This window comes from Procambarus clarkii, chromosome 94 (assembly GCF_040958095.1).
Source record: "Procambarus clarkii isolate CNS0578487 chromosome 94, FALCON_Pclarkii_2.0, whole genome shotgun sequence".
NCBI classification, from domain to species: domain Eukaryota; kingdom Metazoa; phylum Arthropoda; class Malacostraca; order Decapoda; family Cambaridae; genus Procambarus; species Procambarus clarkii.
The window spans coordinates 1,550-28,036 of NC_091243.1; the positions used below are offsets into that span (position 1 = coordinate 1,550).

At 42.8% G+C, this 26,487-nt stretch overlaps 1 protein-coding gene across 5 annotated transcripts in view; it reads left to right on the forward strand.

Moving 5' to 3' along the window:
- Window positions 1-2,701: 2,701 nt before the first annotated feature.
- Window positions 2,702-26,487, forward strand: part of LOC138360035 (uncharacterized) — a 52,632-nt gene continuing 28,846 nt past the window's right edge. For 3 of the 5 annotated variants that reach the window (XR_011226178.1, XR_011226179.1, XR_011226180.1), the window contains exon 1: window positions 2,702-2,739. The gene's annotated coding sequence lies outside the window, so the exon portion shown is untranslated. The remainder of the gene's footprint in view (window positions 2,740-26,487) is intronic. The other 2 variants (XM_069319960.1, XM_069319961.1) reach the window with 2 other exon arrangements.

The window sequence follows — 26,487 nt, forward strand, 5'->3', positions numbered from 1 at the left end:
TAGGCTATTAAAATCAGCTTTTAGAAAATCTGGCACTTTAACAGAATTTTCTCCTACAGGTCTATTCCATTCTATGCTAAATCTGATTTCTTTGTGATCACTGTTCCCTAGCTCACTCCCTATTTCGATGTCATTAATTTGTGTTTCCTTGTTAGTTAACACTAAATCTAAAATATTATTTTCCCGTGTTGGTTCCTTAATGTGTTGCGTAAGAAAGCAATCGTCAATTAATTCTAGAAAATCTTCTGCTTCACAATTCCCTGTTTTGTTCAACCAATTTGTTCCACTAAAATTAAAGTCACCCATGACATAAATACTGTTAGATCTAGATGCTCTAGATATTTCATCCCATAGATGCTTTGCTTCCATTCTGTCTAAATTTGGTGGCCTATATATAACTCCTATTATAATATTAGCTTTTTCGTTTAATTCTATCCAAATAGTTGCTGTGTGTGGCTCAGTTTTGATTCCCTCTTTGAGACTACATTTCAAATTGTCCCTAATATATATGGCTACTCCACCTCCTCGTCTAATATATCTATCTGTGTGAAATAGTTTAAATCCATTTATTTGATATTCAGCTAATGGTTCTCTATTTTCTACATTCATCCACGTTTCGTTAAGTGCAATAATATCTATTTTTTCTTTGCAGACAAGAGCATTTAATTCGTTAATTTTATTTCTTAGACTTCTACTGTTAGTGTAATATACCCTAAGTGAATTGTTATTTTGAGGCCCTTCTCTTTCCCTGATCATTTTGCCAATTCCTTTCTCCCACAAACACATACTTATATTACCTCCTTCCTCCAAATCAATTCCCATACCTCTATCTACTAACAATTTAAATCCAAACAAACAGCACTAACCACTTCTTCCAACGAGTTCGCAACAGCAACAACCCCAGCCCTCGATAGATGCACCCCATCACGAGCATACATTTCATTTCTTCCATAGAAGTGTTCCCAGTTGTCTATGAAAGATATTGCATTTGATTTGCAATATCTTTCCAGCCGGCAATTGACACCAATTGCCCTCGACATCCATTCATTTCCCACTCCCTTTCTTGGAAGAATGCCACATACGATCGGGATTCCTCCCTTGCTCCTCACTAATTCAATGGCTGTCCTGAATCTCTGTATTAGTTGCTCCTAACTCGCCCAACATCATTACCCCCTGCACTAATACAAATAATGGGTTTGTTTCCATTTCCTGTCATAATATCATTCATGTTTCCAACAATATCACCAATTCCAGCTCCCGGATAGCAAACCCTTAATCTGTTCCCCCTATCTCTGGCACAAAACGTTCTGTCTAAATACCTCACCTGGGAATCTCCCACAACCAAAATTAGCTTCGATTCTCCCTTTTCCTTTCGAGCAGTTTGAGGGACCTGTGATTCAATGCTCCTCGTTACTTTGTCTTTGCCACCTCGTTGAACAACAGGTTCAACACAGCACTCCTCTAATACGTCAAATGCGTTAAAAGTCCTTAGGTGTAGGCTATTAGTTGTCGGTTTTGCCAAGGTCTTCTTAAGACCCCTGTCTTTCACAACTTGCCAAGACGAGGACTTCTTAATACTGGTCTCGTCAGTCCTTCTTAATGAGGTCCCGTCAACACTGGCCTCCTTCGTTTCCTCCCGAAGTCGTAGCCGTCGTACCTCCTCCCGCAGGGAATCCATCTCTGCTCTCAGAGCTCCAACCAGACTTGCCAAATCTTTTACTAATCCTTCCATTATTGCAATAATAATGTTATTAGAATTGGAGCTCCAGCTAACACAACCTCTCACTGTGACTGCACCTGACTGACTGAATGAATTGGGTATGAATGACCTGAGGGTATGAATTGGATAGTTTAGCTTTAGGAAAGACCTGGGTAAATACTAATTCGACAAAAGGGTTTTGGTTGAACAAATTAACGCGTAACAATGTGGAAGTGGGATCCCTAGATAAATCCACAAGGGCCGTGATGAGGATTGTAACCTGCGTCAAAGAGCATTACTCTGCTAGACTGAGCACATGGTAAAATCTTTTACCATGTCATAGCTCAATCGATTAAGGCAGCGTTTGGGATGCTCTCGGACGCAAGTTAGAATCCTCGTCACGGCCCTTGTGGACTTGTTCATCTAATGCATCACGTTGTGATTTGTGATCCCTAGATAGTTTCAAGCGTAGGTAAATTGTTCAGTATAAGTGGGTGGATATAAGGAGCTGCATTGTATGGGCCAACAGCCCTTCTGAAGTTACCTTCATTCTTATGTTCTAACCTGCTTAGGCCTAGTTTTAATCGGAAGCTAATATGGCTATTAACTAGAAAGTTAATTAAAATATTTCAATAGTGAAAGCCAAAGTTGATAACAATGTATACTGTTGACTGAAGTTAAATAGGTGTTGCATCACCATACCAAAGCTTTAATCTTGGTAATCTAGTTTACAGCACTCCTTACTTATAGAACGACAGCTGAAACGGCTGAAACATCGGGAAGAAACGGAGGAGACCAATATTAACAAAACCTCGTAGTGGATAGTCGTTAAGGACAGGGGTCTTGAAGACCTTGACAAAGCTGCCTACAGACGCCCTAAGGACAGCAAATTCATTTGCCGTGTTGGACGACAAGTGCTGTGGTGAGCCTGCAGTTCACTTGAAACGGAAATCGGCGAGGAGCGGCGAAGCGCAGCCCCTCAGGCTGCTCAGAAAGTAAAGAAGGTACCAACGCGAATTTTGGTTGTGGGAGATTCCCAGGTGAGGTATTTAGACAGAACGTTTTGTTCTGTCTGTTTGGCTTGTTTACAAGGTACAGTACAAGCTCTTGTACCTGGATTGGGTTTAAAGGAGTAGACTAGAGGAACTAGTATCCCACCACACAAACCGAAGGGCGAAGGAGGTGTAAGCACGAATCAACCAATGATTCCACTATAGATCTCCACCAAGTATGGAGCACAAATATGGCAGACTAAACCCCAGGGAGAATACATGCAGGTCCCCATTTACATTTTGATAATATGCCAAGGACCAACAGGGTTGCCAACTTCTCAATACCCGTTTAACCTTGACACTACTATCAGCCAGGTTCATTTGAGCAAGTCTCTAATGTATACCCCTTTCCTGCATCAGATAAGATTTATGCCCACAGGAGCTATAGCACCTTGGCAGACGATGGGGAAGAGATTGTGTGTGTGTCCGTGCACGAAATACGATCAGCCTGACAAGAGCAGAAAATTTTCAAAAGCCACTATTGCCATGTGGATCACATGTGTGTAGTATGCTAGCCTCCTCCCTTCACCACACATCAAGACTGCTCATGAGAGGGTTGAGTGCCATGTAAGTACAGTGGAGGAAAATGATCAAGGAAAATAATATACAGTAGTTTTATTGTAAAATTTCACACACATATATACAGCTTATAAGTATAACCTCAACAGCACCTTCACTGAAAATTTGGACACTTTGGTCTATTATATACTGTATATAAATGGTCAACAAGCACACAAGTGCACGCACACACACACCCCACACACACGCACCCCATTAATGTCAATCATTAAATTAGGTATTCACCTAATTTAGGTATCTGTATGGAGCTATACCCTACTTCCTAAAGCAGGAAAGTTGCAAATGCTTTGTTAAATATAACCAAGTAACTCTTGGGCTCTCAAAACATTAAGGAAAATTATAAATTCACTCATTCCCACACACCGCTCGTCCATATCACAGGCACACGTTTTCCCTCTCGCTTACACACACACACACATTCATTCATCCCTCCCACATAAAATTGCAGAGACTGGTACATTCCCAGTCACTCCAGAGAAATACATTCCCACACACATTTCCCACAGTTTTCAGAGGAATTGACAGGGTGAACAAAAACTATTTAGCATGGGTGGAACACTAACAGGGGGGGGGGGGGGTACACAGGTGGAAACTTAGTACCGAAACTTACCCAAATGAGCCACAAAGGCTTTAGAAAGAATTTCAGTGTCAAGGTAGTTAACAGATCGAATGCATTAGGCAGTGATGCGCTGGAGGCTGACTCCATACACAGTTTCAAATGTAGTTATGATAGATCCCAGTAGGCTCAGGAATCTGGACACAACGTGTTACAGTTAAGAGGCAGGACCAAAGAGCCGAAGCAAGTATAACCCCTGCAAGCACAACTAGACAAGTACACTCCACAAAAACATGGTGGAAAGCATCGACTTAAATGAAGTTGTACCACAACAACCCAATAACAGCCACTTGTTTACTTAGTGGGCAAGCTTAGTAAATTCAAAGAGCAATCTTATTCCACCTCTATTGGAAGCTTCAGTAAATGAGATGTTAGCTCCAAATAGTTATCAAAACCAGCTGTCAAGTCCAGCAGGGAGTGCTAAATGGAAGGTACCTAAGTCGGGTAGATACTGTATATACGGTATATTACAAACATATCCCTTTCTGAACAAATCAACAAGGGCCGTGACGAGGATTCGAACCTGTGTCTGGGAGCATCCCAGACGCTGCCTTAATCGACTGAGCTACGACATGGTCAAGAGTTGAAACCGAAGTTCTGCTGAACTTGCTGGACCCTGCAGTGTATGGCAATACATAAACATCAAGAGGGTAACATTGTCAACATGTGCATGGCTGGCTAATGTTTGTGTAGCCTCCAAAAACCTGATCAGGAACCATTCAGGCTGTTTAACACTGTACCTTTGTGTTATCAATCACAGGACGAGTATGGGGTACAAACTACCTCTCAATAAAGAAGAGTGACGTGCTCTTGAGTATAGTACTATGACAGCAAGATATGGAGAGGGGTCTCGGAAGGAGTTCTACTACCCAAGCCCGGCCCCCTCCCCGCTCAGCTCGTTGTCGCCGTGTGGGGGCTTAGTGGGCGGCTGCCGGAGTGTGATGCTCCTTGGGACAGTCCTCTGTCCTTTTCTAGCCTTGTGCTCCTGCTGCCGTCCTCTCCAATTCTGCTGGGCACCTTTTCCTTTTCCTTCTGTTTCGTTTTTCTCCCCCCTCTTTTCCTATCTGCTTGCCGTTTCCTGCCACCTTTTGCTCGTTCTGGTTCTTCCATGGACTTCTTCTATTTTTGACGCCCGGGTGCTTGAGGAGGCATACTCATGCACCCGTAGACTGCAGTACCCGACGTAGAAAGCGAGGGGAACCTTTTATTGTCAATCCCCACTTCGTCAGTGAACCCGAACCGACGGACTGTCGGTTTCTTAAGGTGGCGTTTGTGGGGCGTATACTCACGACGCACCCCTAGGAGGCCCCGACAAGATCGGCGATAGCTTCTTGTTGGGTGTCCTGCCTCTAATTGTGGCTCCATGTGGGTGTGGGGGCACATTCGTGAGTGAATTCTTCTTTTCGTCAAGATGATAACCCCTGTTTCGGCTGTTTCTGGCTTACCTTCTCAGGCTCGTGGGGTGGGCGACCAAGCCCCCGAGTCGGTCCGTATTGGAAGACCGGGCTCTGTAGCCTCCGCTGCATTGGGCCCCGACCTTGCTCCTCCTTTGGCCTCTCTGACTCCTTCCCCTGGCTCCCCTCCCTCCTCTGTGGTTGGGTCGAGCCCCAAGCCCCCAGTGGTGACTACCTCGTCCCCTGGCGCGGCTCCTTCTCTAGTTGTAACTACTGCGCCTTTTAACCCCTCTCTCTCTGGGGGTTCTCACCGCCGTCCTCGTCACGGCCGCCCTCGCTCGATTCCTTCCAGTTCTGCTACCTATCAAGCCTTGTTTGGTCCCGCTTCGTGGGCCAAATATTTTGATCTCCTCCCTCTTGATTCTGCGCCTCCTGACGATTTCTCCCTTCATCGACATCTCATTGATTCCGTGGATGCCTCCATTACTTTCAACCCCACTCGTCTCGGTACGCGTGTCGTTGCTGCTCCTTCTCTGGATGCTGCTTCCCGCTTGGCTGCCTTATCCTGCCTTGGCGAGACCCCCGTTCGGGTCTCGAAGAACGCTCAGTTGAATGCCAGTGTTGGCACTATTTTGCTCCCGCCCCATGTTGCAACCGGTGTTCGGGACCTGCGCGACTGCCACGACGATATTCGACATATCCTCGCTGCCCAGGGCCATTCTATTCTCCAGGTGGACACGTTTACTCCTCCCCCTCGTGGTAGTCGCCGTCAATCCCTCCGGGTTGTGAAGATTACCTTTGATGGTAGGACCCTTCCACCCTCTGTCATTCTTGCTGGTGCCAGGTGCTCTGTCCAGGAGTACATTCCTTCTCCTCGGCTCTGCAACAAGTGCTGGAGGTTTGGGCATGGTGCCCTCCGCTGCTCCGGGACTGTCTCTCTCTGTCCTTTGTGTGGTGGCGAAGGTCACTCTAAGTCGGAGTGCACTTCTCCCTAGGCTCGTTGCCTCAACTGCGGTGAGGCCCATCCTACCTTCTCCCGTGCGTGTGTCCATTACAAGCTTGAGGCAGCCGTCCTCAACCTGAAGCACCGGGAGCGTTTATCTTTTCCTGAGGCGAGGCGCCAGGTTCGCCGGCTCCCGCCTTATGCTAATATCTCTTACGCTCGCGTGTTGCGCTCTTCCTCTCCTCGTCCTTCCCGCCTTCCTCAGACTCACAACCGTTTCCGGGCCTTGGACCCTGATGCGCCCACTGCCCCCTCCTCTGTTCCTTTGGGTTCTCTCCCGAAGGATCCTCCTCCTGGTCCTCTGTCTGGGGTTCCCCTTCCTTCTACCCGGTCTGTCGTGTCTTCTGTGTCTTCTTCCTCGTCCCCCTCCGATCCTCCTTCCCATCCTCTTCCTCCATCTATCGGCTCTCCCCACCGCCTGTCGGTGCGGGCGGATGTCCATCGCTCTCCTAACGGCCGTCGTGTGTGCTTTTGTTCGGCTTCTCCTGTTGAGACACTGGAATCCGTTGCCCGGTACGTAGTTGCTGGGACACCGGTCTCTTTAAGTCAGAAGCGTAAGCCTGGCTCCTCTCCTTCCTCTTCCCCGGCGGGTAAGAAGGCTTCGCTTTCTTCCTCAGCTCCTCCTTCTGGCTCTGTTGCTCCTTCCCCTCCCGTTTCAGTGCTTGCGCCCCCTGTTCCTGCTATGGAGGTTTCTTTGGCCCCTGCTTCCCTTTCGGTTGCTGCTCTTGCTGGGGTGCGCTCCCCTCTTTCTACTCCCCCTCCTCCTGCTGCTGTCCTTGACGGCTCCTCTCCGTTGTCTCCTCCTCTCCGTTGTCTCCTCCTCTTCCTCCTCCTCCTCCTCCTCGCCCTGCCCCCACCTCTGATCTGTTCTCCCGTTTCCTTCCCTCCGTCTTTGCTCAGTTTACCCATGCCCCCTAACCCTGACTTTGCTGACCCTGATCCCGACCCTGATATTCTTTAACGTGCTCTGTTGCTCTTTCGCCTTTGTTCCTTCCTTGTTCTCTGTTTTTGTCCTTTCTCTTCTCGTCGTTGTCCATTCTTCAATGGAACGTTCGAGGTTATTACGCCAATTTCCTCGAACTCCAACTTCTGATTTCGCGGTTTTCGCCCCTTTGTGTCTGTCTCCAGGAGCCAATGCTTGGTGCTCGTCCTGGTCGTTTTCGTGGCTATTCCTTTCTCTCCCCCCCCCCCCTTCTAATTCTTCTGCTCTCTTGATTCGGGCTGATGTTCCCTTTGTTCCTTTACTTCTTCCTTCGCCTCTCCATTGTTCTGCTGCTCGTATCTTTGTGGGGAAATGGTACACAGTTTGTTCCATTTATCTCCCCCCGAGTGTCCCGCTCTCTCTTCCTGATTTGAAACACCTCCTGGACTCCTTGCCGGAGCCTGTGCTCCTGCTGGGTGACTTCAATTGTCGTCATTCTCTTTGGGGTGACGTTCTGACGAATACCCGGGGTCGCCTCCTTGAGCCGTTTCTCCTCTCTTCTTCCCTGTCTCTTCTGAATTCTGGTGAGCCCACTCATTTGGACTCTCGGACTCGCACCCTTTCTTGTCTTGATCTTTCTCTCTGCTCTTCTTCTCTTTACTTAGATTTCACGTGGCAGGTTCTTGATGACCTCCATGGAAGTGATCATTTCCCCATCCTTGTTTCCTTTTTCTCTTTTCGCCCTTCCCTCTCTTTCCCTAGGTGGCAGTTTGCTAAGGCAGACTGGACCCTATTTACCCTCAGTGCTGCTCTCCCTGACCTCTCCCTTCTGCCTCTCTCTCGCGCTCTCCTCCTTTTTCATGACGCTGTCTTCAACGCTGCCCTCCGCTCTATTCCTCGCTCTTCCTCTCAGGGTCCACGGAAGTGCGTTCCCTGGTGGAAGGCGGCCTGTGCTCGGGCTGTCCGCTGTAAGCGTGCAGCCTGGAAGAGGCACCGCCGTAGGCAGACGACCGATTCTTTTCTTTTCTTTCGGAAGGCGAGTGCGGTGGCCCGTAGGGCCATCCGTACGGCTAAACGTGAATGTTGGGCATCTTATGTCTCAACAATTACGTCCGAGACCCCTCTGGCCCAGATCTGGAAGCGTATCCGCAAGATAGCGGGTAAGTTCGTTCCCGATGTTTCACCGGTCCTTCACCTCCATGATACTCTTGTGGCGGACCCGTTGCAGGTCGCTTCCGAACTGGGTTCCCACTTTTCTTCTGTTAGCTCTGGTCTTCATCTTCCCCAATCTTTCCTTCTTCGTAAATCTGTCCTTGAGTCTCGTCCTTTAGATTTCTGCACTCATCTTCAGCTTCCCTATAATGATCCCTTCTCTCTCTCTGAACTTCGTTCTGCCCTGGCCCTCTGCGGTTCTACGGCGGCGGGCTCCGATGGTATTCATTATGAGATGCTTCGCCATCTCCCTCCGAGCACGTCTCAGTATTTACTGAGTCTGTATAATCGGATCTGGGAGTCGTCGTCAGTCCCTGAGGACTGGCTCGATGCCGTTGTCCTCCCTGTTCGCAAACCGGGGTCTCTGGGTACTTCCCCTAAGGACTTTCGCCCTATTGCTCTCACAAGTTGTGTCTGCAAACTCTTTGAACGTATGGTTAACGTTCGTCTGATGTGGTTCCTGGAACACCATCACCTCCTCTCCCCTTCTCAATTTGGTTTCCGCAAGTGCCGCAGCACGACAGATGTCCTGGTGAACTTGGAGGTCTATATTCGTACTGCTTTTGCTGCGAAGACCTCCGTTGTTGCCGTCCTTTTTGACCTAGAAAAGGCTTACGACACCACTTGGCGTTATCATATCCTATCTCAACTTCATTCTTTTGGCCTTCGTGGACATCTCCCTCTCTTTCTCCGCAGCTTCCTCTCTCGTCGTTCCTTTCGGGTGCGCCTTGGTACCGCTCTCTCTCCCTCTTTTCAGCAATACGAAGGTGTGCCCCAGGGTAGTGTTCTGAGCACTACTCTTTTTCTTGTTGCCCTCAATGGTCTTCTTTCCTCTCTTCCTTCTGGTGTCTTCTCCGCTCTCTATGTCGATGATCTTACCCTTTGTTGTCAGGGTGATGATTCGCCTCTCCTTCAACGCCGGCTTCAACTTGCAATTGATGCCGTGTCGTCTTGGGCCACAGGTCATGGCTTCAAGTTCTCTACTTCTAAGACTTGTGCCATGACTTTTACGCGGAAACGGGTTGTTCTTCGTCCCTCTTTGTCACTTTATGGTCATCCCCTTGAATACAAAGATTCCGCGAAGCTTTTGGGGTTATTCCTTGACACTCGTTTGTCTTGGTCTCCCCATATCTCTTACCTCCGTGTTGAGTGCTCTAAGGCCCTTACCCTCCTTCGGGTCTTGTCCCATACTTCTTGGGGGCAGATAGGCGCACTCTCCTTGCTTTACATTCCTCTCTCGTCCTGTCTAAGCTCGATTATGGTTGCCCTGCTTACTCGTCTGCTTCTCCTTCTACTCTTCGCCGTCTTGATGCTTTGCACCATACTGGGTTGCGCCTCAGTTCTGGTGCCTTTCGTTCGACTCCCATCCTTAGCTTATATGTTGACACTGGCTTCCTGTCTCTCCTGGACCGCCGTGATCGCTACTGTCTTCGCTATCTTGCGCGGTCCTTGCAACATCCTTCCTCTCGCCTCTGTCGTGCTTTAACTTTTACCCCTCCTGCGGTTCCTGTTCCTCTTCACCACCTCCCTCTTTCTGTCCGGTTATCTCGCCTACAGGATTCTCTCTCCGTTCGTATTTCTGATGTTTCTCCTCGTGTTGTTCCTTCTTTGCCCCCGTGGAGGGTCCCTCTTCCGCGGTTTTGTACTTCCTTGACCCGTATCACTAAAGCTTTTACCCCTCCTACGGTTCTAAAACGCCTTTTCCTCGAGCACTTTTCTTCTCACTCCCGCTCCGTTTCTGTCTTCACCGATGGGTCTAAGTCAGCGGACGGTGTTGGCTACTCTGTTGTTTTTCCTGATCGCACTTATATGTGTCGCTTGCCTCCGGAGACTAGCATCTTTACAGCGGAACTTTATGCTATTCTCTTTGCTCTTCGTCTCCTGCTTTCTCGTTGTCAGTCTTCCTTTGTGGTTGTTGTGACTCTCGTAGTGCCCTCATGGCTCTCGGGTCCTTTAATCCGGTTCATCCAGTGGTTGTCGAGATCCAGCATTGGCTGTTTCTCGTTCACAGTAAATTTAAGTCGGTTGAGTTTTGTTGGGTTCCCAGCCATATTGGTGTGTCTTTAAATGAGCGTGCGGATGCTGCCGCTAAGGAAGCTGTCCGCTCTTGTCCCATCTCTCGTAAAGGCATTCCGTATTCCGACTTTTACCCGGTTATCCATTCCTCAGTCCTTACCCGTTGGCAGGCTTCTTGGTTGTCTGTTACTGGTAACAAGCTACGTACTCTTAAATGTTGTGTTTCTTCGTGGCCGTCCTCCTTCCACCGTAACCGGCGGTGGGAAACAGCTCTGGCGAGGTTGCGTATTGGCCATACTCGCTTAACCCATGGTCACTTGATGGAGCGCCGCCCTGCTCCTTATTGTCCTAGTTGCATTGTTCCTCTTACGGTCGTGCATGTCCTTCTTGAATGTCCTGACTTCCAGGACGAGCGTGTGTTTTGCTTTCCGACCGCCCCTCGCGGTCACCTGTCCCTCGATAGAATTCTTGGTGACTCGGATACTTTTGATATCGTTCGCCTTATGCGTTTTTGTTCTCGTATTGGCATCCTTGGTGATATTTAGCGCCCTCTGATTATTTTGCGTATTTGATGGTGCTACATAGCCTTCCCAGTTTGGTGCCTTCTTTTGATAATTACTTACTTACCCAAGCCCGGCATGAAACTAGGCTCTACTTGTGATAACTTGGTCCAACAGGCTGTTGCTTGCAGCTGCCCATAGGTCCATATATCCACAACAGCCCAGTTGGTCCAGTACTTCTTGCAAGAACTTTTCTAATTTGTTCTTAAAGTAGTCCACCTTTGTTCCAGCACAGTACCATACAGATTCATGGAGTTTTGTCAAGTACAATGGATTCATGTGATAAATATTATGGTAAAGTAAAATTTGACAGTAGTGAATGCCCCACCATAAGATCTTAGTCAGAGACATCACTTGAGTTTTTGTGTGCCTCCCACATGCTATTCATACACTAATCTTATGTGACTGTCAATCAAGTCGATACAGCCTCCCACTGTCTACTCTGTACAGCAGCAGCAGAAGTGTAAAGAGCAAAAAGTACCACATTTAGAGCTATATACATCACAGATTTGCTCAAAGTCAATCACAAATTTACCCCTTTCTCAATTTCATCAGGTTGAAAAGCATTGGCTCTTGAGTAAGAAACAAAAAAGCTGTGTAATAGTGAAAAGGTTTAACATTTTAACATAAAAAACTATATACAAGCTGTAAATATCTCTTTTCATTCATTCATTATAGTACAGTATTACATGTATTTACTATAGCATCAAAGAAACAAACCACACTGCAGCACAACCCTGAAATCATTCGTAACCAAAATAAAACAATTCATAATTACAGTATTTTAATTTAAATTGCCTAAATATAAATCTTTGCGAAAAATTACACAAACTGTGCTCACCCACAGAAGCAGAGATCAATCAATAAACATTTCAAATCCATCAGAAACTTCTGAACATCGGTCCCAATTTAGTACACACTAAAGTTCATTCAACGGACGTCTGTGGCAACAAGAGGCTACAAGCCATCACAAAGCACTAAATGTCTTCAAGAGAACGTTTGATATAAAATTATAAATTACAAACCCTATATAGTACTGCAAGACATCATGTGTATCAAGTAAGAAGGCTATTTTAATGAATAAGAGACAATAAGCCTTAGATTTAATGTGCAAATCTTTTGGAGCAAATTAGGTTTACAACTGTTACAATTTTAGGACTACAGAATTTGCCAATATTTTTGTATATCCCACTAATTCATCAGAATAATGACCATTTAATCTAAAAATTAATATTAAGAATTATTCCAATGCTTTTAACAGCATTTATAATTTTAAAGCCTTAACTTGCTTTAGGTTTGGGTGGTTTCAAAAATCCAATTTTTCGTAGATGTCTAACAATAAAAGGAGTGGCGGTAAGTGTTATAGCTATACGTGCTGGAGCAAACACCTTATGCACAGCATATGCCACTACAAATGTGGCAGCCCCTGCTGCTCTCACAGTGTTCAAATCTACGGCACTTCTACACTGTTAGCACTACCAGCTACTTCAGCGGCAACAGCCTCTGCCACGTCTCCCCGTTGAAGACTTTCTGTGGCTGCAACCTCGCCAAGAGGTTCCTCTGGTGCAGCTGCATGGAGCCGAAGTTTCACAACCCACAGCAGCAGCAGCTCCCTCGGTCACCCTTCCTATGTTGATGCCTAAACTCTTTATCAACCCCGTCATATCTACTCCACTGAAAATAAAGAAAATAAATTAAATAAACAGGTCCAATATTAAGGTCAAGACTAGTACAAACAGCTGCCACCCAGCCTAGCTCCACCGTTAACATGTTCTAACACAATAGATTTTGCACGAAAGGCAGACTAAGTCTATGCTTTGAAGTATGGAGTACAAGGAAAAAAATGGAGAAAATACTGTACATCAAGTATATTAAGAATTTTAATTCATTCTAAATTCTGCTGTTGTAGCCTGTCAGAAATATTACACACAATCTTGTACACAATGTATTTTATATAGCACTAAGCAGCAGTGTGCCAGTGGAACCACACTGAACCAACAACTCGGCTAACAGACTATTTTAAAGTAGATGGTGAACAAGTGGTTTTACTGATGCTATACATAGAATCTTTTTTTTTTTACCAATATCTTTACAAACTGAAATAAAATCAAATTCTTTAGCTTCACTTCATAACATTACACTAAAATTCAACCAATGTGTGTGTCACCCATAAGGATTCCTTTTACACAATGCCACATGTCATCAAAATGTATCAGGAAGAGCTCAAAAGTAGTACAGTACTGTACTCTGAGAAGCCTGAAGATAACTGTTCATGGTTGTAACTGAATGCATCGAGCCTGAACAAAGTCTTCTCATTCCAAGCATAAAACAAAAGGAAATGCACAAAAGCATCTCCTGATAAAACAAGCCAAGACCAGAAAGCTAGTAAACGTACTTGCCTGAAAGTTTGAACAATGTACTAATGAAAAAACTAACCATCTAAAGAGGCACGAATCTGAATTGTCCACGACGAAGGACAGGCACGTTATCAAATGCCCAAGTGGGCATCAACAGCACACAGCAATGATTTGCTTTTTTAAAAAGGCTGCCAAGCTTCAAAGACAACTAGAAAAATCTAGCCAAAAATCAAGATGTAGCTCTACCAAAGCAATTATATATGATGCAATGGTGTTGAGCATAAATTGCTGAGCCATGTAAAGAAATAAAAATAAGGAACATGGGAGCTGGCACACACCGAAATCAGGAGCCAGGGCTGAACTGGCCATAAGAAAGTAAGGTTGTCCCTGGATGAAACCAAAGCTGAAGGTGGCTAACAAATTTTATTAATGGAGAAATAAAAATTGAGGGGTAAAGCTAAGCCATAGTGGCACCACCAAGGTGCCATTATAGGATGTAGTAACAGTCAGAATAAGCCACTTGACCAGACAAGGCCATAAGAAAAAATAAGCAAAGGAACAAATAATGTACTTAGAGAGAGAGAGAGAGAGAGAGAGACCTATGAAAACATACTCCCCTATAGTACTGTGAATCAATTTGGCCAAGAAACAACACTAGGATCAGAAAACTGCCCAGGAAGCCATAAGATACAGACACCCAAAATCCTAAGCGAGGAGAAAGACAAGGAAGGGAACCAAGTTGGGACACCAAGGAGGGCCAAGAGAAGAATCTGGAACAAGAAAACTTAACGTGACACCCATTGGTACATAGTCAATCCAAGATGATGCACAGCACCGTCCTCATGGAATGGGGATACACAGACTGGGGCGCGCACACACTTGCATGCACAAATTTGCAGTCTCGTTCAAATTCCAACAGATCCACACTGAATACTAAAGTCAAATGGTTACTAAAATAAGGTTTCTACCACCAACACAAGCCAAGATTCAAAAGAGGTCATCCAGTAATGCACACGACACGCAACAAATGGGAACAGAGGGGAGGACCAAATTATAAGAGGCCAGAAGAGAACCTATGTCCAGTGCCCAACACCACAATACTAGGGACATAGGAAAAAAAGAAGGCGAGATGGGAAGGAAGGCACCAGCAGAGAGCCAGCCAGTGAAAGAAAACACAAAACTTGCAGAAATGCAGGAGAAAAAAAAAAAGTAACGAGAGTTTCCAAGATGCACTATAAAGCACCAGAACACAGTAAAATGCCATGAAAGCCTACTGCCCAGGAAGAGCACTACACAGTTCCAAGGTGCTGCTACACATTGCAAAGCAACAGGACATACTACCTGCAGCACAGTTTTGGAGGTTTGTAATGTGCTTCACCCTTTTTGTCAAGCACCGAAATGAAAAACTGTCTGCAAGATAAATCTCGTGCCCTTCACCGAAGAAGATGAGGCCTGGGTGCAAAGGCAATCTCTCACCTCAACATATGGGTACACAGAACAGGGGTACACACATTGTTAGTACACGAAGAAAACCGTCGACTGTTTAAATAGTCTATTCTACTGTTGCCACACACAGTCTCCAGACCTCTATAATCAAGTCCACTCAGTTTTAACAGAGCAACACGCTTCACGAGGGATCCGAGTCCCAAACTGCCAAAGGTTATGAGGGCAGTACCTGGGTTTTTCTTCAAGATGATGGTAGAGTGGTGGTGGTCGAGGAGGTCACCAGAGACATACTTGTCATCCTGGGCCCACTGACCACCAAGCATGTTTAGATGAACTGGGGCCTTCCCTGAAATTCCATAAGGCTTGGGGACATTTGCTTGCATCACCTGAAAAGATAAAAAAAATTAATTAAACCAGAATGAAAATACAGTTTTCTCTATGCAGGCGATGAGTCACAATAACGTGGCTAAAGTATGTTGACCAGACCACACAATAGAAGGTGAAGGGACGACGACGTTTCGGTCCGTCCTGGACCATTCTCAAGTCTATTGTGATGAGGGAAGGTGGTGAAGGAAACGTTTTAACAAACATGACCTAACGTAAGCTTACCCTTCCATTTATCTTTCTCTTTCCTTTTTCTGTCCCATGTTTTCTCTTACGATCCCTTTCTCATTCCTATTCCTATCCCCTTTATTACACATTACCTTTCATAACTTTTACCTTTCTTTTTCTTCCTCTAAGATTTTCTTCTCACCTCTCTCTCGCCTATTTATTGCCTTTGCCTCATCACAATCGCTTTGAGAATGGTGCGGGACGGACCAAAACGTCGTCATCCCTTCACTTTCTATTGTTTGGTCAACAAGTATTTCATGCTTCATTCAAGTGGTGAATGGATGCAAAGTAGTGGTTGGAAAGTGGGGGTGTGCAAGGCTTAAAAGGCAATGTGGATGTCTTGGTGGGTGTGTTCAGAGACAAGTTTGTTCCTCTCAAATGCCTTGTGGGCATCGAGTCATACATAGAGGTGAAGGGAAGGTGATAAACTGGAGTGATTTGATTATGTGAAGAAAGAAGTGTATGAAGTGAAATATGCACGAGAAGCTAGAGAAATTTTTGTGGGTCAAGATCAATATGCAATGTGCAAAATTTGTGCAAGTGGGAGTATTCCAACCAGAACCAGTGTGAAACAAGTGTCTATATTTAAGTTAAGAGATGGTAAAAGACAAATAATAATTAGGTAAAATATTAAATAATGTAAGGGAAAATCACCATTTAACATTATTGGGAACAGAAACCCGTTTGACTTGTGTAAAAGTCCATATAACCCTACTAACATATCCCAGAATGCAACCTCCAACACTAATTCCCAAAATGAGCCCAAACACCACACTGCCAAGGAATCGAACCCAGGACCAATTTTGCAGGCTAACTGCATTTTATTTTTTTGTGACACATTTCTGGATTCATCATATGCACATTTTTAGGTTAAGTATCACTATACTTAACCATTTATACTTAATGTTTCACTCAAGTATAAATAATTACCCTTGGGCATTTCATATCACCAGTATGAAAACCTTAGTTTAATTGTATTTTTTATTTTCCTGAGCTTACATTTTGCCACTCAGAATATCTGTTACACTATGCTCTCAAAGGTCACAAGAATTGTGTAGCAAGCGATATGCAGTTCACCTGCTCATCATTCCATTACATCATATAGATAATGGATACCCACTATGTAGTTTTTATAACCTAAATTAGCATGGCTCATTAGCTAAACTAAAGTACAATAAATGTACATGAACATTTATGAATATTAAATTAAAAAAAATGTTAAACCAGTACCACCCAAATCTTTTGACTCGTCTGCATCCAAATAGGTCTTTTCCCAAAGGCATTTGCATATGCCTGGTTGTGGTGTACCAAAGTAATACAAGGATATTCACATTTTAAGGAAATGAGGAGTGGTGCCCAATTTACCATGTAGTATTTCATCCTTTAAATATTTTTGAATTTTAAATAACTTATTAAAAAACAAAAAAAGCTTCACAGAGATGCCTTACTGCATCATTATGTTTGTGTATAACTTTCTTAACTTTCCCAAAAATAACTTTCAAACCAAGGAATCTTCAAATATAAATACTTACTACATGGTTCAGTTCTATGTGGTGTCTAAGGAATGATTATTATATACAATAAGGATCTTACTTTAGGTATAAACAAACTCACGAAGACAAAGAAACTGTGATGCGTGCATCATAAACATCAAACGTGATGAGTCAAACAGGCAGTGTTCCACGGTTGTAGGCACCTCTGTGACCCTTGGTTGCCCAAGGACCCTGAGCTAAACAAGCTGCCCACTTGGTTCAACTGTGAAGAAACAATCTCTGTTGCGTCCGAGGAGAGAAACGTGCCTGCAAAAGAGAAAAAAAATTACCAAATACCTGTACTTTATTCAATTACAGCACAGCACAGTTCCTATGTTATTCATAAACCTATTTTTCCCCCCTCTCCTACAAATTTATTGCTGAATAATAAAATTATCAGAAAGCATATACCTTTTCCATATGGGAAAATTACCCCTTGAACCTAGGGCTTTGACCTGCCTGGGCACAAAAAATTGTAGTAGGCATTTTCAGTCCTCGTTAAATGCAAAGATAATAAGTTTAAAAACCATGAGAATGGAAGGTTAAAGTTAAGCGAGGAAAAATGTTCAATGTGCAAGGTTCATATGAGAATAAAAAGTGGAAGTATTAAAGCAGGAGTAAGAGGAATTAGAGGAGTAAGGAGAGAGTTGGCTTTCTAATGAAAAAGTAACCTGAAGGAATTAAATGGGCAAACTAATACTGTAGTTGTCAAACTAATACAAGCTTCATGGGCTTTGTAGGTATGTGAATGAAATTTTAGTGATTGGTCATTAGGTTTGCTCAAGTGAAAAACAAAGACTTTATGATACTTGGAATGCTAGGCTTGCATTATACCAAAACGTTACAATAATTATTATTACTTTGACATTTACTCTAGTTAAGTGGGACTAGGCCTCAAGTGACATGATTGGTATACAAATAAACAATGACTGTTGTACAGTAATTAAATGTTATATATTACAAATCAAATTTTCAGGCATTAGGAAATGCACAACAAGAATGGGGGACAGACAGGAGGTACTAAAATTACAGACCAGTGTCAATAACAAGTAAATATAAAGTGCTGGAGACTAATCGAGAAGAGAATAGTGAGCACCTGGAAAGACTAAACTTTTAGTAACAAAATGTCAGCATGGACTGAGGAGGAGGAAGTCATGCCTAGCAAACCTGATTGAATTTGAAATCTACCCAGGAAAGATGTAATCTAGGTAGAATGCATTTTCCTAAACTGTCAAAAGCATTCGATGTTGTTCCACACAAAGACTGGCGTAAAAGATGGAAATGTCAGCTGGGGTAATTAGGAAGGCACTAAACAAAGTAAGGGAGTACCTGAAGTACAGAAGGCAAAACATCAAGAGGCAAGGTCTCCAGCAGGAGGAATATAATAAGTAGGATCCCCTAAGGCTTGGTCCTGGGACCACTACTGTCCTTAACTTGTATTAATGAGCTACCCAAGAGTGTGTGTGCTCATATATGCTGCTATTTGCAGATTCTGTAAAGCTAATGAGGAATGTAATAATAGAGAACTGCAAAATGTTGCAGGACCTTTACAAACTCCAGGAGTGGGAAAACATACTGGTAGTTGATGGAGTTCAATCCACTAAGTGTAAGGTAATGAGGATGGGGAAAAGGAGAAAAGACCAGAAGATGTTTATAACCATAAATGGGAAGCAACTACAGGAATTCGAGTAAGATTTGAGGAGAGGATATCATTTTGAGTCCAACAATATCACCAGAGGCACACAAAGCAACCCGTTCTCGCAAATTTAATAAGTCAGTATTGACTTATTAAATATGTGCATAGGTGACATACTTAACATAATAGATACCCTTAAAAAGATTCATAGAAAAACACCGACCTTACCTAACCTTGTTAGTATCTAAGATAAGCATCTTATTGCTTCGTAATTACAATTATTTACCTAACCTATAATAGGTATAGGTTAAGTAATAATTGTAACTTTCGAAGCAATAAGATGCTTATCTTAAGATACTAACAAGGTTAGGTAAGGTCGGTGTTTTTCTATGAATCTTTTTAAGGGTTTTCTATTATGTTTAGTATATCACCTATGCACGTAGTTAATAAGTCAATATGACTTTACGAATTTGCGAGTAAACGGGTTGCACAAAGGTAGGGTGGCTTTGGTAGCATATGGGATGCTGTGTGAAACACTAGTAAGTAGCTTAGAAACCTAAATCAGGACTATTCAAAGCAATCTACACAGCTTTTGCTGCTGGAATATGCAGCATTGCCCTGAAATACACACCTTGTCAAATAAAACTAAAATTTAAAAGTGCCAAGGTTTGCAAAAGATTAGTTCCAGAGCCAAGATGCTTAAGCTAGAATATGTTAAGGAGCTTTACCTCATAACCCAGGAGGGACAAAAGAAACAGAGGAAGATATGATCACAACATACAAGATACTGAAGGGAATAAACAAGGTGAACAATGATAGCCACTTTTAAATTGAGAAAAAATAGGACAAGGTAATCAATGTAATTAACCAGAGACGAAAGTACCCAAGCCTTTTCTAACTATACATTAGAGGACAAGTTAAGCTGATAGCCACTTTAAATTCCGAGTAATTATGTAATTACCAGGAGAAAGTACCAAGCCTTTCTAACTATACATTAGAGGACAAGTTTAAGCTGGTAAACAAAAATAAAAAGTGCATGAAAATACTCATACAGGTTGTCAACAAGTGAAATGCACAGAGAGAAGATGAAGTGGAAGCCACCTCCATCCACAACTTTAACAGCAGATTCGACAAGAATGCGAGTTGTCAGCATTGTTCAACTATAATGCAACAAGTACAGCACAACAATGGCTAGTAGGTAGGGCATCCCCTTTGTAGCAGAGAGCCAAACACTGATAGGCAAGCACAAATGTACTTTATGTTGTGAAGTGATAACACGGGTTATAAAAAGGCCAATAGGGGTGTGTTCCTGTGCAAAGATGCATTTTAAATTACATACAGAACAACCCCAATACCAAGTCAATCTGTACCTTCAAATGTTCAATGTGATAAATTGGGTGGTTACCGGGCATATTTTTTATATATTCTCGATTCAATAAACTTCAATTCAAATTTCTTTCATTTAGAAATGTGCATTTTGGAGAAGAAATTCAGTAGGTGGATTATTTTATAAAGTTCTCAACAATATTATAAAATCATACATGGCTGAAAGAAACTAGCCAATATTTTATACTATTAACTATTGTAATCCTTTTTATAGGGTAGTCTTTATAATACAGTACTTCTCACATCTGTCGAGTTAATTGAATGACACCCTTAAATTCTCCCATGTCTTCAACATACTGTACCTTTTCCCGACGCCTGAAGCTCCTCTACGTTTGCTGGCATGGGTATGTGTGATGGTTGAAAACTGGTCATTCCACTCGCTGCCTGATGCATCTTTTGCTGTGGTGGTTGCTGCTGTTGTTCTGGTAAAGGAAATCTTCAATGTTACATCCCACTAGATGTATAGACACTCATTCTTTGCACAAAACATTTATTATATGATGGGTATATGTTAGAAAATATAATGGATTGTCGTGTCCCCTTAAAGCCATACTCGTTCAATTTTTTGCCAGACCCATTTAAAGCTTAACCTGACTAATAAATGCTGCACACATCTAGAGCCTGGCCCCAGGCCTGGCTCGGGGAGTAGAAGAATTCCCGAAACCCTATCCAGGAACTTCTGCTAGAGCATGCTAGCAGAAGTTCCTCAAACCTTTCACTCTATTAAAGGTCTCTGCCCTTTTCTTTCCATAAAACCTTTCCACTGTTCCCTTCTAAACAACTGTCGTCTGCCTACTGTATGATCTTTTACCATATTTCACCCTTATTTACCATTGGTAAATGATCCTAAGGTATTTTACCATGTTCTTACCACCACGGTGTATTGCACTTCACTTGCTCCACAATTCATCCCCCCCCCCCACACTATGTTATACTCTACTTCACTACCATAACCATGCCACATGCTTATACCAGCCAACTCTCAAAATCATAATTACCATAGCTTGTAGTCTTTAGCACTACCCCTATCCAATTTAAGAAAGTTTAAATTCCATTTGTCACAACTGGGAGTAGAATATTACTCCACAACATTCCTACTTTCATTATATTCTTCACCTTTCATACCACTCTTCTATTCATTATACTCTTACAGTACCCACCATACTACTACTTTCCAAATTGGCCCAAAAAATTTGAATCTTGCTACCTCGCCTAGTATGTCATCCTATATTTTTATCCTACAGTTCAAATAGCAGTTCCAAACCCATCCCCAGACTTCACAGTTGAACAGCAAAAGAACAAAGAACCGAGACAAACTAAAGGAGTTACACACAGGGCCAGTACAGACAAAGTACTGTACAGACAAAGTTAAAAACAAGGATTGGGCAGGTGATCATGACAGTGGATGGAGGAGAGGATTCACCCAGTCAGGCAGACCTAACCCTATAGATTTGTCGACAAGCAGGCACAATAACTATAGTATGTATGGAATAATAGTATGCAGGAGCAATCTTACATGCCCCTAGGAACAATGTCAGGTGTTTAAACTGCTTCTACACAAATACCAGAAGCCTAGTAAATAAATTACACATTGTGTGCATACAGAGGCCGAGAATCCTGACTCTTTTAGGAAGTATTATCATAAACATATTAATGTATTTAATACTTTGTCAAATAGTGTATGGCAGTGTCACCGAGTTAGTAAGGATTACCGTTTTGTTAGAATACAATAGGTTGGCGAAATTGCATAGGAGTGCCTCTCCAAGTTAGTAAGGGGGAGTGACTCCACCAGTGGAGTGGTTAGTTGTGAGAGATAGGATGTTTCAGCTGCTGAAGTTAAGTAGATTGTTTTGCTGGGCGTTATAAATCTGACAATTTTAGGTCTGGTATACAGACCTATACTATTAATTTATTACAATTTATGTTATCTGTGATCAAGTGCTGGTTCAAGTTTTATTTATTTTATTATGTTATTTGTTTGTCCATTTCATGCAGTATATTGACGGGCCACCTCTTTTAATGAGGGAGACATCTCCCGTCACGCAGGGTGCAGTCGTACCTCCACAGATCTCCAGTATCATCTATTGATACTGGTAATGGCTCAAAAGGGCCACCACTTACGGGCTATTCATGCCCGTGCCACCTTTTGGGTGGCATAATCATCATCAATCAATCAATCTTTAATGAACAAGTTTAATGAACAATTCATTTTACTGCTAGCAGTTGGGAGAAAAATGCCAGCAAGAAGTTTAGAAGCTGTTATCAGGTTCAGAAGGATTACAGAATGTGAATGTTAACTGTTTTACAGCAAGGGTAGACCTTGAAGTCTTCCAGGGATGAACATCCCTTGGAGACATGATGATTAAAATACTAAACAATTTGAAGGATGTTGATCTGCAAATTTGTTTTTTTCCGAAAGGTCAGATGTAAGGAACAAGGGTTACAAGCTCAACAAGCCACAATGTAAGACCGAGAACGGGAGATGCTTTTTCACCAGCAGGGTTATTAAGGCATGGAACCTCCTACCCACCAAAGCCATAAATGCCAAAACTCCAAAAAATGTTAACTTTTAAAGTACAAATGGAAAAGATAGACAAATGGGGAGAGGACCTTGAACAAGCCGCCGGCTTCCTGTCCTTGTCGAGTCCATTAGTGTTAGTGGCTCTCCGGCAAACAGGTAAACACTTCTTTTGCACACATTGAGATTATAATGCTACTGAATAATTTTAAGATCACAACTTGGAACATTTACTACAGCAATTTTCAGCAACATATATAATTCATATACAGTAATTTGTATTTTTATTAACATTTAAAAAAAATCAAGTACATGCTTTCTAATTTTTACAAAGTCGTGCATGTTCCTTTTACATTCTACTTTTTATGTGCTTGCAGAAAAATTAATTCCTAAATTAATTTATATAATTCAATATCAACAAATTATATTGAAGCCTCACAAAGAGACCCACACGATCTCTACAAATGATCAGAAGACTGGCAAATGCTCTTAATATAGACAAATGCAGGACCTTACATGTGGGAATAATAATGCTCATCTTGACAACCAAATTAACATTACCTTGCAGCAGATCGATAAAAAGCACCTTTGAGTCAGGACCCATGATTCACTGAAAGTTAAATGATGGATTCAACTATCAATCTTCCCGGCCCTGACTCCGGGACACCAAGAGGAAGGGCCGGGAAGTCAACCAAAATAAGTTTAGTTTGTTGAAACGTGTGTACGATCTGACCATTACCTTCACCTTGCTATCTTCCTCTCAAGAACATTAATATAGTGTACAACCATAATTCAGACTAAACTATTTAGACTCATTAGAACAATCTGCACCTAAACAATCCACTCTTCTACCACACAATGTTTATCATACAGAGTAATGTGAAATAACTCGTGACCATCCGGTCCCCAAGGTTGGTCAGGGTCACCTTCTCTTGTTGTCAGGCTGGTGTTAACCGACCCTTGGATGACCTCATTGTGTCCCCCTTGCACGATATAACGCAAAATGACACACCTATACATACACAACTTACAGAAGGACGAACAGGTAAGTTATAACAGATAACAACACGGTGATATAAGAGGTTCTTACCTGCAGAGAGTGTGTGCTTGTGTCTGGCTCCTGCTGACACCACGCGCCCGGCCCTCACACCTACCACCATCACTGACATCTTCTAACACTCACAACTCAACGTTACTGTAGAAAGAGAGGACTTGTACTGTTGGCTAGTAGAGTATTACTGGTGCAGCGTAAACCTTCCCTCGGGGCGGCTCAGTGTGTTGTGGTTGACAAGTGTCTGGTGGCCCGCCTTTTAAACACGCCAGGTTGCCAGAGTCAAGTTGCTGAAAGTAGAGAGCTGACGCTCTAAAAGTAGTGAATTTGTATCATAAGAGTAGCCCAATTTTTTGTTTAGTGATTGATACGGGTTTTAAAGTAATCTATTTTGATATATAGAGTACATTAAAGATTTTAATTGTTTTATTAATATTTTCTCTGCACATATATATATACACCCATTATGCTTCACTAAACTGAGAAATAAACTGAAATATATAGTTAATGTATTTAACCAATATGATAATAGGATAACTTACCAATATTTACTGTTTGAAGCCTAATGGGTGTGGAGTCCTTCCACGTCTTTACAGTTGAAGATTATCAAGATCTTAAGAACATAAGAAGAAGAACAAAGGTAACTGCAGAAGGCCTATTGGCCCATACGAGGCAGCTCCTATTCTATAACCACCCAATCCCACTCATATACTTGTCCAACCCGTGCTTGAAACAATCGAGGGACCCCACCTCCACAATGTTACGCGGCAATTGGTTCCACAAATCAACAACCCTGTTACCGAACCAGTATTTACCCAAGTCTTTCCTAAATCTAAACTTATCCAATTTATATCCATTGTTTCGTGTTCTGTCCTGTGTTGATACTTTTAATACCCTATTAATATCCCCCGGTTATGTCCATTCATCCACTTGTAAACCTCTATCATGTCACCCCTAACTCTTCGCCTTTCCAGTGAATGCAACTTAAGCTTTGTTAATCTTTCTTCATATGAAAGATTTCTAATTTGGGGAATTAACTTAGTCATCCTACGCTGGACACGTTCAAGTGAATTTATATCCATTCTATAATATGGCGACCAAAACTGAACTGCATAATCTAAATGGGGCCTAACTAGAGCAAGATATAGCTTGAGAACCACACCAGGTGTCTTGTTACTAGCGCTGCGATTAATAAATCCAAGTGTCCGATTTGCCTTATTACGAACATTTATGCATTGATCCTTTTGTTTTAAATTCTTACTAATCATAACTCCCAGATCCCTTTCGCAATCCGACTTCGCAATCACAACACCATCTAGCTCGTATCTTGTAACTCTATCATCATTACCTAACCTCAGAACTTTACATTTATCAGCATTAAACTGCATCTGCCAATCCTTTGACCATTTCAAAACCCTATCTAGATCAACTTGAAGTGATAGTGAGTCCTCCTCCGAATTAATTTCCCTACCGATTTTCGTATCATCGGCAAATTTTGCAAATGTTGCTACTCAAACCTGAATCTAAATCATTTATATATATTATAAACAACAGAGGTCCCAGGACAGAGCCTTGAGGCACTCCACTTACAACATTTTCCCACTCTGACTTGATTCCATTTATACTAACTCTCTGTTTCCTTTGGTATAGCCATGCCCTAATCCAGCTTAATATAGCACCCCCAATACCATGAGAGACTATTTTTTTTAATCAGTCTTTCATGTGGCACTGTATCAAAAGCTTTGCTAAAGTCAAGGTATACAACATCGCAATCCTTACCACTATCAACTGCCTCAACAATGCTAGAATAAAAAGATAACAAATTTGTTAAACATGAACGGCCATTTATAAAACCATGTTGCGACTCAATTATTAATTTATGTTTTTCAAGATGAAGACGAATATTATTTGCTATTATAGATTCGAGTAACTTTCCCACAATAGACGTTAGGCTAATTGGTCGATAGTTAGACGCAAGGTGATCTATCTCCTTTCTTAAAAACTGGTATCACATTAGCAACTTTCCAAAACTCTGGCACTCTGCCTGACTCTATTGATTATATATAACTCATCATAGCAATATGGAAGTTGTAGTGAAGGAACCTGGTGACTCTAGTGGGAGCCCTGAGGACAGAGTTGGACTCTCTGCGGGAGGAGGTGCGTCAGCTTAAAAAACAACGAGAAGTAACGAAGGAGGAGACCAGCAGTAAAGGGACCTCGTCTTGGAGAGTTGCGAAAGACAGGGGCCTTAAGAAGACTTTGATAAAGCCGCCTTCAAACGCCATAGCTACTTCAAATTCATTTGACGTTTTGGAGGACGAGTGCTGTGGAGAGACTGTGGATCGCGCAAAAGGGAAAGCAACGAAGAGAAAGGAAGCGCAGGCCCCTCAGAAAGTAAAGGAAGTACCTAAGCAAACATTAGTTGTGGGAGATTCCCAGATAAGGTATTTGGATAGAACGTTTTGTGCTAGAGATAGGGGAACAGGTTAAGGGTTTGCTATCCCGGAGCTGGCATTGGTGATATTATAAACAACATGAATGATATTATGGCTGGTAATGGGAACAATCCCATTATTTGCATTAGCGTGGGAGGAAATGATGTTGGTCGAGTCAGGAGTGAGGAACTGATTCAGAGGTATAAAACAGCCATAGGGTTAGTTAGGAGCAAGGGAGGAATCCCGATCATATGTGGCATTCTTCCAAGAAAGGGAGTGGGAAATGAATGGATATCGAGGGCACTTGGTGTCAATTGCCGGCTGGAAAGATATTGCAAATCAAATGCAATATCTTTCATAGACAACTGGGAACACTTCTATGGAAGAAATGAAATGTATGCTCGTGATGGGGTGCATCTATCGAGAGCTGGGGTTGTTGCTGTTGCGAACTCGCTAGAAGA